This window comes from Trachypithecus francoisi, unplaced genomic scaffold, assembly GCF_009764315.1.
Source record: "Trachypithecus francoisi isolate TF-2019V2 unplaced genomic scaffold, Tfra_2.0 Lachesis_group6, whole genome shotgun sequence".
In the NCBI taxonomy this organism is placed as follows: Eukaryota; Metazoa; Chordata; class Mammalia; order Primates; family Cercopithecidae; genus Trachypithecus; species Trachypithecus francoisi.
The window spans coordinates 85,950,544-85,956,125 of NW_022681471.1; positions in this window are offsets into that span (position 1 = coordinate 85,950,544).

A 5,582-nucleotide genomic window follows, 5' to 3' on the forward strand; every position below is an offset into this window, starting at 1 on the left:
CCTCCTGGTTCAAGAGATTTTCCTGCCTCAGCCTCCCAAGTAACTGGGATTATAGGCATGCGCCACCACACCCAGCTAATTTTGTGTTTTTAGTAGACACAGGGTTTCACCATATTGGTCAGGCTGGTCTTGAACTCCTGACCTCAGGTGATCCACCCGACTTGGCCTCCCAAAGTGCTGGGATTACAGGCATGAGCCATCGCACCTGGCCTTTTTTTTTGTTTGTTTATTTTGAGGTAGAGTCTCGCTCTGTTGCCCAAGCTAGAGTGCAGTGGTGCAGTTATGGCTTACTGCAGCCTCAACCTGCCAGGCTCAAACACTGCTCGCACTTCAGCCTCCTGAGTAGCTGGGACCACAGGTGCATGCCAACACCCTGGCTAATTTTTGTAGAGACTAGGTTTTGCCACATTGCCCAGGCTGGTCTCAAACTCCTGGGCTCAAGCAATTCGTCCACCTTGGCCTTCTAAAGTGCTGGGATTTTTGTTTTTTTGAGATGGATTCTTGCTCTGTTGCCAAGGCTGGAGTGCAGTGGTGTATTGTGGCTCACTGCAATCTCCGCCTCCCTGGTTCAAGTGATTCTCTTGTCTCAGCCTCCTGAGTAGCTGGAATTACAGGTGCCCACCACCACGCCTGGCTAATTTTTGTATTTTTAGTAGAGATAGGGTTTCACCATGTTGGCCAGGCTGGTCTCAAACTCCTGACCTCAAGAGATCCACCTGCCTTGGCCTCCCAAAGTGTTGGGATTACAGGCATAAGCCACTGTGCCCAGCTTTAGATGTTTTTTAGCTATGTTTTTTCCATTAGGATTTTTTCGAATTTTTATTTTGACAATTTCAGACTTACAGAAAAGTTTCAAGAATAGTACAAAGAATTGCTATATACTCTTCACCTAGATTTGTTAAATGTTCACATTTTACCACATTTGTTTAGCTACTCTGTTTCTTCCTCTGTCTCACAGATGTATTCTGTTCCGTTGATCTATTGATCTATCTATGTATCTATCTATCTTTATATTTATATGTGTATTCTTATATATATTCTTTGTATGTATATTCTTTATATATATTTCTATTTTCCCCTGAACCAATTGATAGTCAGTTGCAGACATGATGCCTTTTTATTCCTAAATACTTCAATGAGTATTTCCTAAAATAAGAATTGTGTTATATAAACACTGAATAATTATTAAAAATCAGGAAATTCACATTGATAACAATACTATTATGTATAGAATCTACAGACCTTATTTAGAACTCACAAATTTCCTCAACAATAGTCTTTATAGCAAAAAAAAAAAAAAAAATCCTCTGAATAATGTGCATTTGGTTGTTATAGCTCTGTAGTCTCCTTCCATATGGAAGAGTCCCTCAGTCTTTCTCTGTGTTCCATGACACTGACATTTTGGAGAGTGCAGGCTAGTTATTTTTGGACAGTCCCTCAATTCGAGTTTGTCTGATGCTTCCTCATAATAATAAGACTCAGGTTATGCATTTTGGTAGGAATCTCACAGAAGTGGTGCTGTATCTCTTTTTTTTTTTTTTTTTTTTTTTTTTGAGACGGAGTCTCCTCCCTCTGTCGCCCAGGCTGGAGTGCAGTGGCGGGATCTCAGCTCACTGCAAGCTCCGCCTCCTGGGTTTAGGCCATTCTCCTGCCTCAGCCTCCCGAGTAGCTGGGACTACAGGCGCCCGCCATCTCGCCCGGCTAGTTTTTTGTATTTTTTTTTAGTAGAGACGGGGTTTCACCGGGTTAGCCAGGATGGTCTCGATATCCTGACCTCGTGATCCACCCATCTCAGCCTCCCGATGCTGTATCTCTTTCAGTGCATCATATCAGGATGCACATGATGTCTGATTGTCCCATTAATGGCAATGCAAACTTGCATCACTTGGTTAAGGTAGTGTCCATCGGGTTTCTCTGCTGTAAAGTTACCGTAGTATCTTGTGGGAAGATGCATTGGGCTTATGTAAATATACTGTTACTCAAACTTTCACCCACTAGTTTTACCGTTCACTGACAATTCTCACCTGGAACAATTATTATGGCCTAGGTCGACAAATGTTGGTTTTCAAATGCCATCTTTTTTTTGACGTGTCTTGGTTGGCCTTCCAGTATAAGGGAGCACTTTTCTTTCTCCTACGTTTATTTATTTATATCCTCATGGACTATGGTCGTCTCCTTTACTCAGTGGGTTATATAACACATTAAACTATTCTTTATTTTGATGTTTAAATGTCCCATATTTGACCAGTAGGACATCTCTAATCTCCTCTGTCCTTGGACACATCTTCATCTCTCTTTGAACAATTCCTTGTTTTCTGGCACCACAAGATGCTGCAGGCCCATCTTATACTTTCCCTGCCGCAGCCCTGGAACCAGCCATTTTCCCCAGGAGCCCTGTCTCTTTTTACTAGAGAATGGCATTTAGTAACCTAGATTTGGGTACTAGGTGTTATAGCTAGATTTTAAGAGTTTTCTTTCTTGTTTGAAAAAAAAAAAAAAAGCTGAAGCCACGTTACTGACAATCAAATGCTCTTTGTTGGAAGTGTTGGGAAATAGGCAATATCTGCCTGTAAAAGTTGTTGGGTGTTGGTGTCTTCTGAAAGCAAGTTGTACCTTGGGATGTGGTACCACAGAGATTCGGGGGAAGGAGCAGAAGTAGAGGTGACTAGCAATGAGGGTGGGCTGGAACAGTTGAAAGGATAATAATAGCTTATAATATGCATTTAGTGAGCACTTACTGTGTGCCAGGCAGTGTGCTGGGAGTTTCACAAACATTTTCTCTGATCCCTACAATAATTCTAGGAGGTGAAGTAAGGTTGACTTACTGGCTAGTAATAACTGAGCCAGGATAAGAACCTAGAGAGGGGCCGGGCACGGTGGCTCACGCCTGTAATCCCAGCACGTTGGGAGGCTGAGGCATGTGGATCATGAGGTCAGGAGTTCGAGACTAGCCTGACCAGCATGGTGAAACCCCATCTCTACTAAAAATACAAAAATTAGCCGGGCATGGTGGCTTGCGCCTGTAATCCCAGCTACTCAGGAGGCTGAGGCAGGAGAATCACTTGAACCTGGGAGTTGGAGGTTGCAGTGAGCCAAGATTGCGCTACTGTACTCCAGCCTGGGTGACAGAGCGACACTCCATCTCAAAAACAAACAAACAAATAAAAAGAACCCAGAGGGGGAGGAAAATGGTGGGAGAAGCCATTGAAGGGTGAAAATGGCATATCTCTGGATTTTGGATAAATCACTCCAGTGTAATAGGTTAGGAATTTGAAGACTGAGGCTCTAGTCCCAGCTCTGCTACCCACTGATTGTGAGATCAGGGGTAGCCACATAGCTTCTTTGAACTTTTGTTCTCTTGCCTGGCTACCTCACAGAGTTGTTAAGAGAATCAAATTAAATAATGACTCCAAAAGCAGATTTGTAAACCATAAAGTGCTACACAAATGGAGGTGGTTACTATTTATTTATTTATTTATTTTGTTTTTTAGAGACAGGGTCTCACTCTGTCCCCCAGGCTGGAGTGCAGTAGTGTGATCACAGCTCACTGCAGCCTTGAATTCCTGGGCTCAAGCGATCCTCCACCTTCACCTCCCAGTAGCTGGGGCTACAGGTGCATGCCACCATGCCGAGATAATTTTTTTTTTTTTTTTTTTTTGTGGGGACAGGATCTTGCTTTGTTGCCCAGGCTGGTCTCAAACTCCTGGGCTCAAGCCATCCTCCTGCCTCAGCCTCCCAAGTACTGGGATTATAAGCATGAGCCACCTCACCCAGCTGGAAATGGTTATGATCTACTTAGCCTTATGAGCCTAGGGGTTTCCTCTTCCATCAGAGACCATAATTCTCTTGAAAATATAATTGATCACCGGGCATGGTGGCTCGCGCCTGTAATCCCAGCACTTTGGGAGGCTGAGGCGGGCAGATCATTTGAGGTCAGAAGTTCGAGACCAGGCTGGCCAACATGGTGAAACCCTGTCTCTACTAAAAATACAAAAATTAGCTGGGCATAGTGGCGGGTGCTTGTAGTCCCAGCTACTTGGGAGGCTGAGGCAGGAGAATTGCTTGAACCTGGGAGGTGGAGGATGCAGTGAGCCGAGATCGCACCACTACACTCCACCTTGGGTGATAGAGTGAGACTCCGTCTCAAAAAAAAAAGAAAAAAAGGCCGGGCGCAGTGGCTCAAGCCTGTAATCCCAGCACTTGGGAGGCTGAGGCGGGCAGATCATTTGAGGTCAGAAGTTCGAGACCAGGCTGGCCAACATGGTGAAACCCTGTCTCTACTAAAAATACAAAAATTAGCTGGGCATAGTGGCGGGTGCTTGTAGTCCCAGCTACTTGGGAGGCTGAGGCAGGAGAATTGCTTGAACCTGGGAGGTGGAGGATGCAGTGAGCCGAGATCGCACCACTACACTCCACTTGGGTGATAGAGTGAGACTCCGTCTCAAAAAAAAAAAGAAAAAAAGGCCGGGCGCAGTGGCTCAAGCCTGTAATCCCAGCACTTTGGGAGGCTGAGACGGGCGGATCACAAGGTCAGGAGATCGAGACCATCCTGGCTAACACGGTGAAACCCCGTCTCTACTAAAAAAATGCAAAAAACTAGCCGGGTGAGGTGGTGGCGCCTGTAGTCCCAGCTATTCGGGAGGCTGAGGCAGGAGAGTGGCGTAAACCTGGAAGGCGGAGCTTGCAGTGAGCTGAGATCCGGCCACTGCACTCCAGCCTGGGTGACAGAGCGAGACTCCGTCTTAAAAAAAAAAGAAACAGAAAGAAAAGAAAATATAATTGATCTAGGTTACAGGAGAACCCCAGTGATCTGTGTCCCTTCTTTACCTCATGTGCCAGTGAATTTCAGGGACACTCCTTCAGCAAATTTTGAGTTAGTTAATGCTACCAAACCTACCATCACTTATACTTCTTAGTAACTGTGGCAGGTAACCTCTAAGATGACCCCCAATGATCCAGACTCTTGGTATTCACCCCTTTGTTATTTATTGTTTGTTTGTTTTGTTTTGTTTTGTTTTTTGAGACGAAGTTTCGCTGTTGTGGCTCAGGCTGGAGCACAATGATGCGATCTCGGCTCACAGCAACCTCTGCCTCCTGGGTGAATGGTGTGCACCAAGTGAGCCAAGATCGTGTCACTTCTCTCCAGCCTGGGCGACAGAGCAAGACTCTGTCTCAAAAAAAAAAAAAAAAAAAAAGACTGTGACTTCTGACCGGGTATAGTGGCTCACACCTGTAATCTCAGCACTTTGGGAGGCTGAGGCAGGATGATCGCTTGAGCACAGGAGTTTGAAACCAGGCTGGGCAACTTAGTGAGATCCCATCTCTACAACAACAACAAAAAAAAAAAAAAGAAGAGAAGAAAAGAAAAGAAAATTAGCAAGGCGTGGTGGCATACACCTGTAGTCCCAGCTACCCAAGAGGTTGAGGTGGGAGAATCACTTGAGCCCAGAAGGTTGAGGCTGCAGTGAGCTGTGATCACGTCACTGCGCTATAGCCTGGGCAACAGAACAAGGTCCTGTCTCAAAAAACAAAAACAATAACAACAAAAAACTATAAAACTATGCTTTGTAGCTTGCTAGACT